The sequence below is a fragment of the Mastigoproctus giganteus genome, chromosome 14 (genome assembly GCF_048544385.1).
Source record: "Mastigoproctus giganteus isolate SK-2022 chromosome 14, ASM4854438v1, whole genome shotgun sequence".
NCBI lineage: Eukaryota > Metazoa > Arthropoda > Arachnida > Uropygi > Thelyphonidae > Mastigoproctus > Mastigoproctus giganteus.
Genome location: NC_143588.1, coordinates 120,747,231 through 120,766,793, shown reverse-complemented (window position 1 = coordinate 120,766,793; position 19,563 = coordinate 120,747,231).

Below are 19,563 nucleotides of genomic sequence, written 5' to 3'. Positions count from 1 at the left end.
CAGCCTAGTAATGAATTGGATTTGAAATGTAAACTATTTATTTCCCTCTAGGCAAATATAAACTAATATTTTCCCATCTTTAGAAATGTAAACTAAACTAGAAAGAAACTGGGAAGAGATTAAAGTCTTTAAAGAACATGCATATTAATAATGAGTCTATTGTAACATGAGATCTTCTTCATAAAGAATGAATGAGTAGTCTTTCTCTCGATAGGAATCAAATTTCCACTGTTCGTTGTCAGGATGAATTCTATGGTTTGGATCAAGTGAATCAGCAATTTGTAATTGTTCGAAATATTGCTCGTTTTAGTCTGAAATATTGTTCATTTTATGTTGAAATAGTGCTTATTTCGTTTCTGAAATTTTGATTAAGCTAAAATATGTGACATAATTTCACAGGAGATGTCTTTGTGTATGTTGGTGGCAGAAAGAGGGCAGGAAAATTAAGCGAATGTTAAGTTTCTTTGAAAATTTTAAATTTTTGAAGAAAAGGGTCATTATCCCTAGAAGGAATTTAATCAGGGGACTTGCAAAGCACTCAGCTGTCCGCCTTAGCGTTGGAGTCTGCCCTCATGTATTTCAAGGAATCGCCATGATCAGGAATTGTGGTCCCCCAGAAGGTAGCCATTTTTGGTCACTCTATTTTCAGGGAATCGGGAAATATTTTTCCCGCTTTTGCTTGATGATATTGTAGAACAGTCGTCATTTTTTAAGGGAACAAATGTGTTATTGTTGTACAGGTTGGTACTAATGATATTAAAATTAGGCCTTCTGAGGATTTACTTAACAAGTGTAAAGAGGTGTTAAGAAAAAGTCGGGAGTTAAGACTGAAATTGAAAGTGTCTGCAATCTCGCCCAGACACGTTCTGGGCGAGATTGCATATGATGAGTATATGATGAGAGCATTGTCAATCGATTGAGCCTTGGAGAGACGGTGAAAGGCTCGTGTGGTAGGATTTTTCTCACCACGGTCCAGGGATACGATACACTTAATTGCTATATTACTAATGCTACCAAGGCAGTGTTAGGTGAAACAGAAAACTGAGTTTGCAAGGGAAGGGGGTACACTGACTAATAAGTTGGACAGTTTGTCAAAATTCAAGAGGCAATTAGATAGGTTAGTTATTCGTTCACGCATTGATAGTTATCCGTTCACGCGTTGACATGTGGACATGTGGACATGTGTGTGTATAGGTAGGGTGGCTCCTAGAACGTCCGTTCAAATCCACCTCGTTTCTTTGTACGTTGAACAGACTCTGCAAAACAGGCCAGCGTGTAATATAGTGCAATGTTCGTGTAGTTTAATGCATGTTATGTTGTTGTGTTATGCTGACCTCTTGGCTACCCAGAAGCAGCTATCACCAGGAAGGCTGCTTCTAGATACTCGTCCACACCACGGGAAGGTGGGCCAGTTCCAGTAGATGGGATGCATAAGGTCTCAGGTTATGAGACAACAACACTTAAGAAAAAAAAAAAAAAAAAAAATCCTCTGGGGGCCCAATCCAGAGCTTAAAAAAAAAAAAATATATATATATATATATATATATATATATATATATATAAATAAATAAAAAGAAAATAAATAAATAAAATAAATAAAAAAAATAATAATAAAAAAAATAAAAATAAAAAAAAAAAACGCGTTGACAAGGCTACTACGTGAGTATTAGCTCATTTGCGGAGACGCGCTCTGGTTTATTCAGATAATGCTTGAGAACAGGACCATTATTGTTCGCGATGGCAAACTGCGCTACACCAAGACTATTACACTTTGAGTTCCACAAGGCGGGGTCCTGTCCGGACTCTTGTTCTCAGCTGTTCCCGTGCCATTCGTGACGGGCCGAACTGATATCATCACCTTTGCCAATGACATAAAACTGTTTACTCCTATCAGCCCAGGAGACACTGCTGAATACATCAATGTCGAATCCTTCAGAAAATCCGGAACCTTGAGGCCTTCCTCTTCGGTTTCGGACTTTACATCAATCCTGAGAAGCCAAAACAGTTGACTCTCTCTCTCAAACGGAACCCAACAATAGTGCAACCCATTTTAAGAGGATCCGCGATTTCTGCCCTCCAACAACATACAGATCTGGGCGTTGTTTTTGATGAAAAGCTCTCCTTTCTACCACATAAAGACCACCTGCAAATAAAGTTCGATAGACTCCGGTGGATGATTAAAGAACAACTTATGCACGTCCATGACCAGGCTGCAGATGTATTAAGAATTGGATATATTGGATGCAGATATATTAAGACATGTGTTTATCCGGTCATACTCTATGGCGCCGAAGTCTGGACTTCAACTGCTACGACCCATGTTAGACGGATTTTCGCGGGAGAATTCTGGTTACTGAAGTGGGCCATATGGAAATTTCGGCTTCCCCCTGCACAACGACCACCCAGATGGCGGTAGTTCTCAATGTCAGACGTCTTTCTGCCAACGTTCACGAGAGAAGACTCGTCTTTGCCATCAAAATGATGGTCGGCGTTATTTCAGTATCAGATTTCTGGGCTAACTGCGGATGGAGGATCCCGGTTCCAAGCCTTAGGGCTAATCCAATCTTTCAGGCCATTCCAAACCTGTTAAAGTTATCTGATCGGTTCCTACCCGTGCAAATGCTGCAAGACATACAGTCCTTGGACGGCGACCTCTACAAGTTCGCAGTCGATAAGAAATATAGGCAGAAAGTACTTGGTCAACTTCCTTCCCAGGACCAGGTAAGAGGACATTAAAATCCATGGCAGTGATGGACAGGGCCCTGAGGCCATGGATCACTCCAGTGTTCAAACCTTTCTGGAGTTATAATGCTGTTTTTTTTTTTCTTTTCATCTTTGTTTATTATGTTGTATAATTTCTTTTACCTTTATGTAAACTAGGCTTATATAAAGGTAAAAGAAATTAAAGAAGGAAGTTGTTTACAGCACTTTGCCTTCTGTATATAATAAAGAGTTCATCTTCTTCTTCTAAATTGCAATATAAAGATAATGCCGTTAAATAATAAAACACTTTTTCTACGTCACAGTATTATGATTAACTGTTAGAAAAATTTTCTAGTCCTTTGCAGTAGCTGAATAAAATAATATGGCGTTTTTAAATTCAACTGTGGAATTCTATGATTGATGAGCAACAGCCCTACACTGCATGAGCATAATTTGCGTTTTTATTGCGTAGCGTGCAATAAAAACGAGGTTCTGATTGATCATTGTACTATTAAGTGTATTATGAATTTTTCCTTTGTGCAATTTCAAAATGCCATCAAAAATTATCCTCCAGAAGCGATTTCTCTTTTGTTGGAAGTTACCACTGCCGAGAAAGAGAAAGTTCGCCAGTGTTAACGTCCACAAACCAGGTTACCCTGTGAGGGATGAAATGCCCCTCCCGGGATCAAGGCTTGGAGTAACATCGTCCATGGCCGCTTTTAAGTGTATGTGTGTGGTCGGTTTGACTGTTTGTTGGAGTAGAAACCCGAGTTTTCGTGCTGAAACCACTCAATGCTTGCCTGAGCGTTACTAATTCAGCAACGTTGTGAAAAAGGCGCGTAAAAATTCCTCCCGACATTGATAGGATTCTAACTTAGGTCTTTTCCATTTGTGAGGAGGAGAGTTATTATATTCTCATTAAGTGTCCATGTAGTGAAGTTTCTATTTCCAATCCATAGCTCAGATTCCAATTCAGTTGAACATTGAACGCCTTTGGGATGTTTTAGAAAACAATAATCGAGGGCCAAAACGTGACGCCTTTGCTGAAGCAACGAACCAAGAATTGGTTCCAGTCTTCACATACCACATACTATAGCAATTGATACCATTAAATCCCATTGATACATACACGATAATAAAAATTTCTGTTTTCGAACTGTTTTTTCATTCGGTGTTCCAATGTCTATTGAAGGAAAACGGAATTGCTATCGTTTTCTCCGGAAATAAAAGTTTAAAAAAATAAAAGTTGCCACTGCCACAACAAAATTTAGTAGATGAAGAACCGGAGGATCCCAGTAGCAAGTGGGATTTTGTTGTAGCGATCCTTTCATTTTCGAAACTCAACTAGACGAATTCCTTGCCTTCTCTTGACCTTGCAATGTCCAGCTGTTACTGTCCAACGACACGAATATCAATTTCATAAATACGGTATGAAATTTGAAACGCCCTCTACCTGCATTGGGCCATTGCTCGAAATTGATCACGAGCTTTAAAAAAAATTATTAAATTAATAAAATTAGTTACAGAATCTGTTCATAGATGGCAGCCCTGTGCCACAAGGGGTGGTAAATACGATGCCCCCAGAATAAACTAGGAGAGTGATGCAAATATCTGAAGATGGGGCGAGGCGTACAGGTGCCCTATATCACTCGTGACCTCGTTAGCCACACGCTCTGTTAGTTTGTGAGGTGGACTCATCTCGCGAAAGCGTCGTAAATATTTTCTGTTTTAGCAGTTCACGTGAGCAAGTCGCGCGCACGCACACACACACATACGCAAAGCAGTTGTTTGCATCGATTTTTCTGCTGGTCAACTTTCAATATCTTATTTAAAAGTCTTCCACGAGGATATACATCGAACTGACAAACTGAAAGAGCATGGAAAAACAAGAATGGCAGAACAGGTGGATGGCCTCCACCAAGGGGGAGGTCACAAGGAAATTTTTACCATACGTTGACAAGGTCTACCCAAAATCACCGGCTTGGCTTCAGCCGGGACAGGCACTCACCTTTCTATTAACGGGCCATAGGCCCTTCAATGACAAGCTCACCACGCTAAGGCTCCATGATGACCCACGTTGCACCTGTAGAGATGTTGAGAGCTGGTCACATCTTATGTATCAGTGTCTAAGGTACGAAGATCTGCGGGGATTATTCTACACGAGATTGACATACATCCTACAGGATCAGGAGCATCACCTCTTGGACTCACACGATGAATACAAAACCATCACATAATACGCCCAGGACCTCTTTGCGAGAAGAGAAACCTGATACGCTCTGACAAACTAGTACGTGACTGAAACAAGTTGCATTTTCCATGCCCCTGTTCCTTTAACAGAAAATGACCATTAATCAGAATGGGACATTCTTCGAAGAATGATTGCAGCTCTGGACAATGACTACAACCCGGATTGGACCTCAAATCCCAAAACTATCAAAGAAAACCAAACTTAACCCAATTAACAACCTAGATGGATACTCTCCCAAGAAAGACGGAATCCCTTGACAAGACTACAACTCGGAATGGACCCTGAACTCCTAAAAAGGAAAACTTTATCGAACTTGACCCAACTATTGGATTCCTACAACAGACCCTGACTCAGATACCAGCTCTGCTGCACATGCATCATCGGAGCTCCATCATAGCGACCACTATCTGGGACTGACCTGTGGAAAGGGATCAGACTGGCCTTCTGGACAGGACATTGTCCTACCTTTGGCCAGACCATGATATTGATGTCACCAAACCTAAAGGAAACGCATCGGATTCGACCAACTGTAGACTTGCTGCCTATGCGATATTTAGCGATCAGTACCCTGCTCCCCAGGGGCTTAGAGGGGAACAGGTATCCTGTGTGTTATCAGACACTCAGCCTAAAACACTGATGGATCCAATATCTCTCTATTACAGAAGATTTAGGAGAAGTCCGGTTGGCCTGCCTCCCTAAAATCCACTCATGCACACCTTCTCGATGGTAAGCCCTGTTACGTCACTTAGGTGGCAACGAACGTGTAGAGTGGTTCTCTTCAAGATGCCTGGTCAGCATGAAGAGGAAAAGACCAACCCCTCCAGCAATATGAAAGCACGACGAAACAAATGGCCCTCATTCCCCAGCAGCTTTCACTCTCCCTCTTACGGCAGCGGGAGGATTAGAGTGGAAGCAGAGGGTGCTAAGAATCTCTGGGTACGATCAGGCTGCCATGCACGGAAACTGAACTTGGCCTGTTATAACGTAAGAACACTCATCGGTGAAGACAGGATATTAGAGCTGGAAAAGGAATTAGAAAATGTGAATTGGAATATCATCGGTTTGGCTGAAACAAGAAGAAGAAATGAATCACTTATAAGTTTATCAAGTGGAAATCTGCTGTACACCAATGGAAACAGTGAAAGGAGTGAAGGTGGAGTTGGGTTTCTGGTCCATAAAGATTTTAAAAACAACATTTTGGAATTCAAAAGTACATCACCAAGAGTGTCAAGACTAATACTCAAGATTTCTAAGAGATACAAGCTAAAGATTATAATGATTTATGCACCAACATCGAGCCATGATGATGAAGAGGTTGAAGAAATGTACACCGAAATTGAGAGTCTTCTAGATGAGCAGAAAACCCACTACACTATTATTATGGGAGACTTCAATGCTAAGGTTGGAAAAAGACAAAACAGCACAGAAAGGGGAACTATAGGAAATTTTGGAATTGGTGAAAGAAATGAAAGAGGTGAAAGACTTGTGGAATTTGCAGAATCTCAAGGACTGTCAGTAATGAACACTTTTTTCAAGAAAAGGGTGAACAGAAAGTGGACATGGAAGAGTCCAAATGGATTAACTACTAATGAAATCGACTTCATCCTCACTAATAGAAGATATATTGTGAATGATGTCACCGTCCTGAATAAGGTAAATGTTGGAAGTGATCACAGAATGGTAAGATGTACACTTGATATAGATGTAGGAAAGGAAAGGAAAAAAACTGACTCGAGTAAATAATACAAAGGTCTTTGAGATAACAGAAGAGGAGAAAAAGCAGTATGTACTGGAACTTAAGAACAAGTTTGAGCTTCTGCAGACTGCTGAGGACCAAGATATCGACGAGGAATATTACAACTTTTTGAAAGTGATAAAGCCCAAGAAACCTATAGGGAAAAAGAAATCCAAAGAAGAAAAAATTAGTCAAGAAACACTTGTCATGATGAACCGAAGACGACAAATGAAGAGCAAGAAAAACACTGACAGGGAGAAAATTGAGTATACTGAGTTATGCAAAGCCATTAGAAAGAGACTCAGAGATGACATAAGAAGATTTAACACAAGAAAAGTAGAACAAGCATTAAGGGAAAACAAAGGATTTAAATCAGCAGCCATGAGCAGTAATACAGAAAGACAAATGATACTGAAACTGAAGAATAGTGATGGTGTACTTATAAACAGCAGAGAAGGCATAATTCAAATAGCAGAAGACTACTATAGAGAATTATACAAGGAGCAGGGGAATGATGCCAGCAGTGGGGAAGATGGATTGCAAAGTAGCAACACATACGACATACCCAATATTCTTCCTGATGAGGTAGAGCATGCATTGAAGAAAATGAAGAATCAGAAAGCCCCGGGGGAAGATGAAGTTACTGTAGAGTTGTTAAAATTGGGAGGAAGAGACATAACACAAAAACTGGCAAGGCTCTTCACAAAGTGCATTAGAAAAGGTGTGACGCCTAAGCAGTGGAATAATGCAATCATAGTTTTGCTGCATAAGAAAGGAGATAAATCAGAAATTGGAAATTATAGACCAATTAGCTTGTTATCCCACATCTACAAGTTGTTCACAAGGGTCATTACTAACAGATTAGAAAGAATACTTGATGAGAATCAACCGAAAGAGCAAGCTGGCTTTAGGACAGGATTCTCAACTATGGATCACCTACACGTAATATCACAGCTAATGGAGAAAGCAAATGAATATAAAACACCATTATGCCTGGCATTCGTGGATTATGAAAAGGCATTTGACTCCATACAGCATAAGGCAATGTTTCGGGCACTGGAAAGACAAGGCATTGATACCCCATATATTATGATTTTGAAGAAAATATACGAGTGTGCTACCTCCTTTATTAGACTAGACAAAGACAGTAGGAAATTTAAAATTGAGAAAGGAGTTCGACAAGGAGACACAATATCTCCAAAGCTGTTTACTGCTGCCCTGGAGGAAGCTTTCAGAAGATTAGACTGGTCGCAGAAAGGAGTCAATGTGAACGGAGAGTACCTAAACCATTTGCGATTTGCAGATGACATTGTGGTCATAAGCCATGATCCCAAAGAATTAGAGGAAAATCTTAATCAGTTATGCACAGCTAGTAAGGATTTTGGACTAAAGATGAATATGGCTAAAACAAAAGTAATGATGAACAAGTATGCCACAGAAAGGGAAATAATGATTGAAGGAGCAGTAATTGAAAAGGTGGAGTCATATACTTATCTGGGACAAGTTATTAGCTGTAATAATGATAAATGGCTGGAAGTCAAGAGAAGAATAAATTTTGGATGGATAGCATTCAGGAAATATAGTCACATACTGAAGAGCAATATCCCAGTTTGTCTGAAACGTAAAATAATGAACCAATGTATACTCCCCACCATGACTTATGGAAGTGAAACTTGGGCACTCACCAAAAGAATGGAAGAGAAGCTGAGAACCACACAGCGAAGAATGGAACGAATCATATTGGGAATAAGACTGTTAGATATGAAGAGAAACACATGGATTAGGCAACAAACTCAAGTAAAGGACATTCTTATCAAAACTAAAGAACTAAAATGGTCTTGGGCAGGACACATAGCTCGAAGACATGATGACAGATGGACTAAGAAAATAACAGAATGGTATCCAAGAGGAGCTAGAAGAAAACCTGGAAGACAAAGGCGGAGATGGATAGATGAAATTCTTGAGTTTGTGGGTAGTAAATGGATGTCCAGTGCTCAAAACAGAAGTAACTGGAAAGTTGCTGGAGAGGCCTTCATCCTGCAGTGGATTGAAAATGGCTGATGATGATGATGATGATGATGACCCTGCTCCCTTGCTGGGTGCCTTTATTTCCCTTCCCTGGCACGGGAGAGGAGACAGCTCCTCCCCTCCCCCCTTGTCGCCCTCTTTTCCTTCTGGTTGGGCATGGGCCTGCCCCACTGTCACTAACTGGGAGCATCATCTCTATCGTACCCATTCTTCTGACTTTCCTCTCCCCAACCTTCAGTCTCCTCCCCCACTCTGCCTATACACTAGCGTACGCCCTACACGTCAAAATTTAACCGTGCAAATTGAACCTCGCCCATTGACCTTCGGCCTCCAACCTAGCCGACTTTTTTTTTTTTTTTAGGTCCTAGCGACTGAAATCTCAGGAAATTAGGTGGCAGAACCTGCCAGAGTATATATAAGTTACTGTGTTCCTGATCTGCCTCCACGGCAACTTTGGGCCCCCATTAGGTAATGAACATCAGGTAATCAACACCAGAAACTATACAGGGTGTTTCAGTTAAACGTTTCAGAACTTCTAAGAGGGGTAGGGTACATCCTGACAACTCGAAATCATATAGCAATGTGGGGTCGGAAATGCTTTCCTGAAGCGGTGTTGTACACAGAAGCACCATTCAAAGAAAAGAGCCCGTAAGTGAGAAATCGTTTTAATAATACATGAAAAGAAGCAAAAGGTACATGGATTAAAGTAAGTGTTCGAAGTTTCTTCCACGGGCTACAATGCACGCCTCACATCTCCGACGCATGGACATCCGAACATTCTGGAATACTCCAGGCGAATTTCGAATTTCTTCGGCAGCTACTGCGATTCTTGTAACCAGCTCCTCAACATTGTCAACAGGGGTGTCATAAACTAGCGATTTCATATGACCCCAGAAATAAAAATCAAGACATGATAGGTCGGGTGACCGAGCAGGCCAATGCACGGGACCACCACGTCCGATCCACTGTTGACCAAATGTGACATCCAGGTAGTTACGAACATCTCCGCTATAATGGGCAGGGGCTCCATCGTGTTGGAACCACATTGTCTGTTGCGTCGATGCAGAAATCTCTCAAAAGTTGTGGCAATACTTGCTGCAGAAAGATCAAGTAGATAGGTCCGGTTAGACGACACGGTAACAGGTAAGGTCCGATGAGGTGATCTCCCATAATACCGGCCCATACATTGACCGAAAATCGAATCTGTGCTGCACGACGTCGTATTGCATGCGGGTTCTCGACCGCCCAGATATGGTCGTTATGCGTGTTGAAAATTCCTTCCCTTGTGAAGGATGCCTCATCGGAAAACAACACTTCAGCAGGAAAAAGGGGATTTGTAGCACATTTTCCAAGGTACCACTGTGCGAAAGCAATACGAGGTGCATAATTCTCCGGTTGCTGTGTCTGGACACGCTGCACGTGAAACGGATGCATGTCTTGTTCTCGAAGAATCCTCCAGACGCTGCAATGGGAAACCCCGACTGCATTTGCTAGACTTCGTGTACTCGTTCTTGGATTCCCCTGTACATGCTGCAGCACATTCTGTTCGACGGCTGGAGTCCGTGCTGTTCTTACCCTGTCCCTGTCAGCTCTTTCAAATGAACCTCTCTCAGCTAACCTCTGGTGCAGTCTTGCAAAGAAATTATGACTGGGAATACGCCTCGTCGGATATCGTTCCGCGTACAAACGCTGTGCGGCTGGCCCACTACAATTTGCAGCCCCGTACGCCAAATGCATATCGGCTAACTCTGCGTTCGTGTAATCATCCATCCTACTAACTTGGCGTTCTTGTTCAAGAAATTCGAAATTCGCCTGGAGTATTCCAGAATGTTTGGATGTCCATGCGTCGGAGATGTGAGGCGTGCATTGTAGCCCGTGGAAGAAACTTCGAACACTTACTTTAATCCATGTACCTTTTGCTTCTTTTCATGTATTATTAAAACGATTTCTCACTTACGGTCTCTTTTCTTTATGGTGCTTCTGTGTACAACACCGCTTCAGGAAAGCATTTCCGACCCCACATTGCTATATGATTTCGAGTTGTCAGGATGTACCCTACCCCTCTTAGAAGTTCTGAAACGTTTAACTGAAACACCCTGTAGAAAATACATCGCAAAGGAGCCCGGAATGTCAGATGACACATGTGGACGATGCCACCTGGCCTCAGAAACGATTCAACACATCACCGCGGGATGCAAGGTGATCACCCAGACTCACTCAGTACACTCATAGAGACGACCAGGTAGCCAGGATAATATATCAGAAGCTAGCGAGGAAATATCAGTTGACCAAAGAAAGTGTACCATACTGCAAGTACGAACCCCAGGCAGTACTAGAGACCCGAACCCACAAGCTGTACTGGGACCGCGCCATAATAAAGGATAAGACCATCCCGCACAAGAGACTGGACATAACCCTTGTGGACAAGATGGAAAAGGCTACCTATTTGAATGACATAGCGGTACCCAACACTGGCAACCTGCAGAAAACCCATGAGGAAAAAATTAGGAAGTACACGAACCTAAGACAGGAGGTCAAAGAGGTGTAGCATATGCAACAAGTAACAAACATCCCGATCATCGTGTCAACCACCGGTATGGTACCAAAGACCCTACATAGCAGCCTAGCAGCAATAGGTCTTTCAGAGAACACCTAAAGGAACTCCAGAAAGTCGCAATCCTGAACTTTTTAGGATTGTCAGAGATTTCCCCGACCAACAGTAACACCAGACATTACAACCACACTTTGTACTTGGTAGCAGTACCCGTCATGGAGTGGAATCCCCCAATCAGGGAGAAATAATGAAAGAGCAACAATAATAATAATAAATTATTGTTATTATTTGTAGTAATACTATTTCGGACTTCATTAAAATTTCTTGAGTAAAATAAAGTCCGGACTAATATTGCTAATCTAGGAACTCAGTTCAAAATGTTTCACTCACTTCGATTCAAATTTTATATTATTAATGTGACATATTTCCATATAACTGGGCACGTATTAGCTATAATAACGAGTTCTTTGAGGGAGAGACACATCACTGCCATAAATGGAACTTCCAAAGAGACCTTCCAAGTCAACAGGGGAGTCCCACAAGGTGGTGTCCTCTCTGCTACTCTCTTCGCAACAGCACTGCATCCCTTCCTGACCCAAAACCAAAAGCAATTTGTCGTATATGCAGACGACTTGAAATATTTCGTCACCTCGAATGACCAAAACACATCTTTACAACGCAACAACGAAGCAAACTCCAAAATCGCCGAGTTGCAAGAATACCTTAATTGCATGGGGCTCCGACTAAATGAACACAAGACAGCCCAAATGATTTTCACCAACAAGGTATTAAAAAACCACATATCAATACGCGTAAATGGCAGTGTGGTCAAAAAGGTCAGGACACATATTGATCTTGGTCTGAAATGGGACGAAAACCTAAACTTCACACCCCATTTCGGACATGTAAAGAAGAAAACTTACGCAGCGCTATGGACCTCCAGACAAGAACTAGTAGGTATCAGGAACCCTGACCTTGTTAAACAATATATTTTAAGATGCGTCATCCCCATCCCTCTCTACGCATCTCAGATTTGGTCTTCTGCCCCAGTTGCTACCATCAAGGCTTTCCTGGGTTTAGAGTACTGGATGCTGAGATGGTTAAACAGGATCACTACGAAGCCATTTACAATCTCAAGAACCATTTTATATGCCAACTTGGATGTCACGCCTTGGTTTCACATTATTATCACCAAGAACATCCTGACTCTTGCAAAACTACTGACCGGGAGAGTCGACTCGCCGAAAACTGACCACCTGCTGACTCGGCCCCGCATGACGCAAAGGTTGGAGAATAGAACAACATCCCTTCCAATCAGTAGCGCGCTCACACAGCTGGAAAGCCTTCGGCGATTTTTTCCTTTGAACACCATTAAGATGTTCAACGATCTTCAAGCAGACCCAGAAAGGCTTTGCGCAGAGAAGAGATACAGGACCGAAGTGTTTCAAAAGGCATTACTCCACCTATAAATGTTGAGTGATGCCGACTGAGGGAAACAAAAGAGAATGCAGGAAATGAAGAATGAACTGGTCGGCACTGTTTTTGCTCGTGTTATGTTTATATTGGACGTCTTGTCTTTCTGTGAACTCGCTGTCAATAGTGCTGTAGATGTGAACATTCTCTAATTCCTTGTAAAATTGTAAATTATGCTTGCGCTCTCTTTCTATCTGCCTGTCATGTAAAATAAGGCAATGATGTGTATAATATAATTAATCAGACAATGTATGATTTAGAAAATGTATAATTTAGACATTGTATAATTTGTATAATTTATAAAGACTGATTTGTATAAATTATAAATAGATAATTATGTATATAAATTATATTTGTATATATGAATGTGCACCCCCTGGTTAATAGCTGTAAGCGGGTGTCTCTTAGGAGAAAATAAAGATAATAATAATAATAATAATAATAATATAATGTCGCTTTCTTCTCCTAATGGGTTTACCCCCATCCTGCGACGGATGTTGATACCAGGTGTGTGGGATGGTTGTTATGTCCGGTTGCTATCATTGGTCGAGGAATCCTGTGCATATCCAACTGGTGTTCAGGATTGCGGCTTTGTGGAGTTTCTTTTAGGCGTTCTCTGGGTGGCCTCTTGTTGCTAGGTTCTTATTTAGTTCTGTACATTAGCATATCGGTCTCCGTATTGGTTATTTTATTTGCACGTTCCCATGCTCGATTTCGTGCAATGGCTTTTCTTCCCATCCTGGAAGGTCACTAGTGTAGTTGATTAGGGTGGATGATTTTCCCTTTCCTTGTGGTAGTCATACGGGGACAGCGCCACTTACTTCCTTGTTTTGCCTTGGAGATTGTCTCCGACTTTTGGAACTGATCCTTCCTGCCTAACCTGAACGCGATTGATTTTATTTTGCGCCACAATCGATGCAGAATGTTCAACATCTAAGTCTATTCTACATCTTCATCCTGCTATGGAGTGGGCCTTTATAGCTTTGGCTTGCGTCCAGTGGTGAATTTTAGTTATTAGGAATGGTGCTGGATGGAGCCATTCCTAATAACTAACATTCATTGCCCACAGAAGACTATTAAATTGCGAGTGGAATTTCTCGTCAATTAATGTCGAGGTGCACATTGTGTTGAAATACGAAAGTGTATCCTCAGAATGGAATTTCAGTTGCGACAGGGTGGTGCTGAAAAATCGGTCACACCCTGCACAGGACAGCATCAGTGATGGTCCCACATTAAACGGCTACCTGTTGCCAGCGTTTTTGAAATACCTGCTCAACTTTTCCTCTGGAAACATTAAATCCAGACAGGATTTTTAATTGTTTATTGGTGGCCAGGAAAATGAGTCAGCAGTTTATCAGAGCGATCGTGGGAGAGCGATAAAAACACAAGGTGTGTCGACAAGCAGTTTCCTGTTACGAGAGCGCGCATTTCTGAAACAGAAGGAAGAGCACCCCCGTATTAGCATACGTGTGGCTTCCGCTCGCATGTTGCGTCGTCCTACACCTACTCGGAGGTTCATTCAGGGAAGGGAAACTGCAAATTTATGAATGAAAACTCTGTCGTTTGTTAACACTTCCTCACTCTGGTATTAAAGCCAGTGGGATTCACAAGTGTGTGTGTTTGAGTCTCTCTCTCTCTCTCTCTCTTTTTCTCTCTTCAGTTCATGGCAGAGCTGCTTCCTCTGAAAACAGGAACATAACTCATACACCGGATGTTGAGAGTCGACACAAATGGAATTCGCTAACAGGAAGTGCAGCCGGATCAGGTGGAAAGGGATACAACAGATGGGGGTAGGGAAGAGGCATTCTTCGCTTTAATTAGAGTCAGTTTTGCAATGTGGTGACAGAATTATTGTCCGAATGTTTTAGAGAAGAAAAAAAATATATAAACTCGTTTATTCGCAGGTAAAATTACTTCTAGTTTTACTGGGATTGATGGTAATTCTACAAAGAGGTAAGGAGCCCAAAAACTGGACATCTGATGATTGGAAACACGCTATATTTTCAGACGAATCATCATATAACAGACCCTTCTCCGTCATATTTGCTGAATGAAATCTCAAAGGGAAGGGTCCAAAATATGATCCGTTTTTCGGGGATGGAATTAAGGAGCGGATCAGTGGCGAATTTTGTTAGTTAAATCGTGGGCCTTTCTTAACAGTCTACGAGCAACGTCGCCAGTAGCTGTCTTAATATTTTTTATCCTCTGAGAGCGAAGATGATTGGATTATTTGGCTCCTTACCGCTTTTATTTTTACATCCACTTTGATAAGAGTTATTTAAGCGGCTCAAGTGCGCAGAAGTTACGTCACTTTAAGCGCGTCAACGAAACTTGCTCATTCATCTCCTCCTCCTCCGCTGTGAGTGATAATGCTGAAGAGGCTCGTCAATGAGATAAAAGTCCGGCAAGTAAGAATAAGGAGCCACATTGTTGGCTTTCTGAGAGGTCACCACCTTCCTCTGTTTTGTCCTTTGTGTTCAACGAAGAAACTCGGCAGTTTTCAAACACTTTAGGTTATCTTATAAACCCTTTGTGAGTCGATGGTTTAGATTCGGTTACGGTTTACGACAACGAATGAAGTAGGGGTCGACGCGAGCAAATCCTGAAGAAAAAGCAGTTCGAATAACGAAAGAAATGGAAAGACGAAAATTATTAGTCAAAACTCTTATTTCCTTTTTTACTTTTCTTATGTAGGATGTTCGCGCGTACACAAAGAAACAGCGTAATACACTCTCGACGATATTGTTAAGTTACAGATGAGCCGAAAAAAAGTTGCAAAATAAGTCTCAAGATGAAATATGATATGGAAGCATTTTATGTTATGGTGCAATATCCCTTTCGAACCTTTGGGTAAAACGTTCATTTTGAAACATGCATATTAGTTCGTGCGCGTACCTGAATATCCAGTTGAAGAAAGTGAAGATCATAATGGGGAGGGGGCATGACAACCTCAAATGTGGTGGCATTTGAAGCTCACTTTTGCAGGTGATCAGTTCGTAACTCGCGTGAGCTCTTTTTTTTTTGGAGGGGGGTTGAAAACTCGAAATTTGTCTCCTTAGAGTGTCCCAATGAGTCTGAAGGCTTTGGTGATTGCTTCAGTCGACAAATATTCTTGATCCGAAGGAAGTCCTCTACGTCCTTTAGAGTGAAAGTGGTAAAGGATTTTATGAGAGCTATTTCTTCTATTTCTGTATTAAAAAATACTATCGATAAGAAAATATTAAAAAATAAAAAAATAATATCGATTAAATTAATACGAATTAAAATTATATCCACATTATGGTTTCTCAGATTATCACACCACCACCATGTGCACAACATCCCTTCCCCTGATGTTCATGGGTTGATTTCGGATCGCTCTCTAGGAAATACGTCGAGAATTGGACTGTTGACTGAAAATGTGGACTCATTCGTGACATAACATTGCTATTGGATCCAACACATTAAAGACGCCAGCTGAAACATGGCTAGTCTCTGCAATGAGGCACAAATCACGGGTAATTTTATATACAATACAAATCTCTTCCTCACTCCCCCAACCTGCTTTTTCAGATATTTTATTCTCATGGAACTGTCTCCACAATAGAGATATTACATTTGGGTGGACTTTTAGAAGCTCCACCGATCACTGGGCTCTTCCGTCTTACTGATGACCCTCGAACTTAATGAATCACTCACACACTTTCCGCGTCATTCAACTGTGAGTCACTAATCTATTCCTCGCTAACCATTCAAAGAACCGGGTCGAGGTGAGTAATGTTCTAGGCACGTCATATCGCAACTTAGTGATGGTCTTTTCTCCAATGGAGCCTTTCTCTGATGCCCATTGTAAGCATTGAGTTGTTTGGCATTACAAGATTGTGAAATGGGATTATCTGCGACATTTCTATCCTTCTTTTCTTTGGATGATTTACTGTTTCAAATCTTATGATATCAATGTTTCCTCAGATTATGACAGTGAAGGTATTCTTGCATAGATGAAATTCTTTATTCCACATTCCACCTGAAAATCCCCCCTTTATCCAAATCTTGGTCTTCCAATAAGTGTGCTAAGGCTGTTCAAGATAAGAATATTGCACATCGCAAATGGATTGCATGCAAATCTTCATGTGCATTTTCTACCTATACCAAAGCTCACAGTTATTAATCAATTTAAACTTCATTTGAATAAGCTAAGAGTAGCAAACTTGCTTCTTATCCAAATGATAATTAAACCTTCTTGTCTCTTGCGAAAGCTAATAGCTGCGACCTCTGCTCATCTATATCCTAAACCTGGTTCTGTTGAGGATGCAACAGAACCAGTCATAAGTCATAACTAAATAATCACCTAAAGCAAAAGCTGACTATTAGCAACCTGCATTTCTTCTAATTCGTGCATCAACAACGTTGGTAAACGACCTCCTACCAATTAATGCCTCCCGTGGTCTTCCGACAGAAGGAGTTTGAAAAAAAAAGAAAAAAAGAACAATTTTGATGCAAAGAAAGTTCTAAATTCTGATGGAATTTCTCCACTTGTTCACAAAGCTAATGCACCGAACCATTCTATATTCGCCTTTTTACGCTGTTTATTCCATGGCGTTTCGCTTTCTGCTTGAAAATTTGCTCATATCCAGGCAGTCCCTAAAAAGGTAAGATATCCTTACTGCACTTATCCCTGCTCCTTCTAAAGTAATGGAGAAATCCGTCAACCGCCAACTCTTAAACTATTTCGAAACCCTCCAACTGATCGACTATCGCCAATAGGGATTTCATCAGAGTCGATTCGCTGATGAGAGATGTTAGCCCTCTGTGGACAAATTCATTGGAAAAGTTTGATGAAACTGAAGCAGTTGCTCTCGACATCATCAAGATTACCTTCTGATCGAAGCTTGGAACTGGATTAGTACTGTTGAGGAGGTCCAAGAGTCGTGACATTCTACTCAAGTAATTAGGAGAACTCATCTCATCTTGGTTCTCATATAATAGAAAGATGGACGCAATAAACAGGCAAAAGTGTACGTCTTTAGAAACTGATGATGAACGATGACCTTACTTCAGAGGGTGTTAGCTCAGATGAAGGCGCACTATAGCCATTGCAGCTTACGGCCGCGGTAGCCGAGTTGTCATGCGCGCGGGTGCATAAGTACACGTGTCTTGAGTGACCGAGGTTCAAGACCGTGACTGCTAAATACGGTGCTGTGTCTTGTATTCTGTATATCTTGTGAATTCCTCTGACCGTTTGGTCGTCCTGGAGTATAAACAGAAAATTTATTTATGCGCCACTAAGCACCCACAACACACACAGCTCAGAAGTGGTTAAACTAAAGAATCCGGACTTTCAGTGGAGGAAAATGAATGCACACTGAGAAATACAGAGAACAGTGAGAAACGGTGGATTATAGAAAATAACTTGAGGTTATTGCACTTTTTACGAGGGGAATTTGGCACTTATTGGATGAGGAGAAAAGGTTTTGGGAGGTTCCGTGAGCTTGGCTATGAACTTGATGAGAATAATTTGATACTTCCTGGGGAATTAGATAGCTTTCTCTTTGATGAAGCTCTTAGTATGCTAAATAAAAATATGATGAATCTGCTAAACCGAGTTAAGCCTGATTTGAGCATTTATATGTGTAATGCGCTAAGGGTTGGTGGCAATTGATGCTGGTTACTGTTATTCAATTATTTCCACTGGGAACAAACTCATCGTTGCACACTGAGAGCAATTGCATAAACTATGACAGTCATAATTGGCGTTTCGATGGTCAACGAGCGGATACTAAATCGAGATCATTTGCCTTCGGAGAATTTGGCAATGTCTGTGCCTTCTTCTGTCTTATCTTCAATGCCCTCTTCATATCCAATAAATGATCAGATTTCTGAATTAATGGGATCACAGGATTCAATTAAGTCACGATTATGCAGCTGGAACGACCAAATGCTGTCATCATTGAACTAAGGAAAAAAGTGGTGAAGTCGACGGAACACGAGATGTGTTCGTGAATGATCAATTCATGGGCAGTAAAGCTGTGGGTGACATAAATCAAGGTCGTAGTACAGTGATTCCCAACCTGTAGGCTGCGGTCCTCAAGGAAGTTATTCCGAGGGGGTCGCGAGGTTATTTATAGAGTTATATTGCACTCTCCTCCCAATGAATGGGTAAAAGAACACTGCTCAGTAGCTTGCAGATTTAGAAAACAATGTACTGGAAGGCTTTTCAAACACGCTGTTTCTCTTTTACTAATTACGACCTAGCGGCTCTTATTCTCAGTGTGATTTTTCTCTTGGAAACAATATCATTGATTTGAGTTCGCCTTTTGCATGTGCACTGCACCATGGATAATTCATTTGAAAATACGCAAACATAATTAAGATATTCTTCAGAAATTATTCGTTTTCGTGGTTTGATCTCAATATTTTGCGAGTGTTTCTCTGTGGACAAAGGAAAGAGCTAAAAGAAGTTCTTGGTCATCGATCATCCTTTTTTCCGGTTACTCTTCCAAAACATTTCTTTCTCCAAACATCAATTGCCAGTATTTGTTAAGTTAAGCTAATCATTGCATTATTGGGAATTTTATTTAATTTTCGGGGTAAGGGATTTTTCTGAGTCTCTTTAGTTAAGTCCTTAACTTAACTAAAGAGATTACTCATAGCGTTGCCCTAATGTAATGATTTTGTTTACATTTGAATTATACGTTACAAATTTGTTCTATAAGATATTCTCTTCAATAAATTTGTAAGGTTTACATAACTGGTCCCCTGTGGTAAATTTGATTCACTTCAAATCACGACTAATTAATTCAATATTCAAATCTATCCATAAAGCATAAAATCGCAATAGTT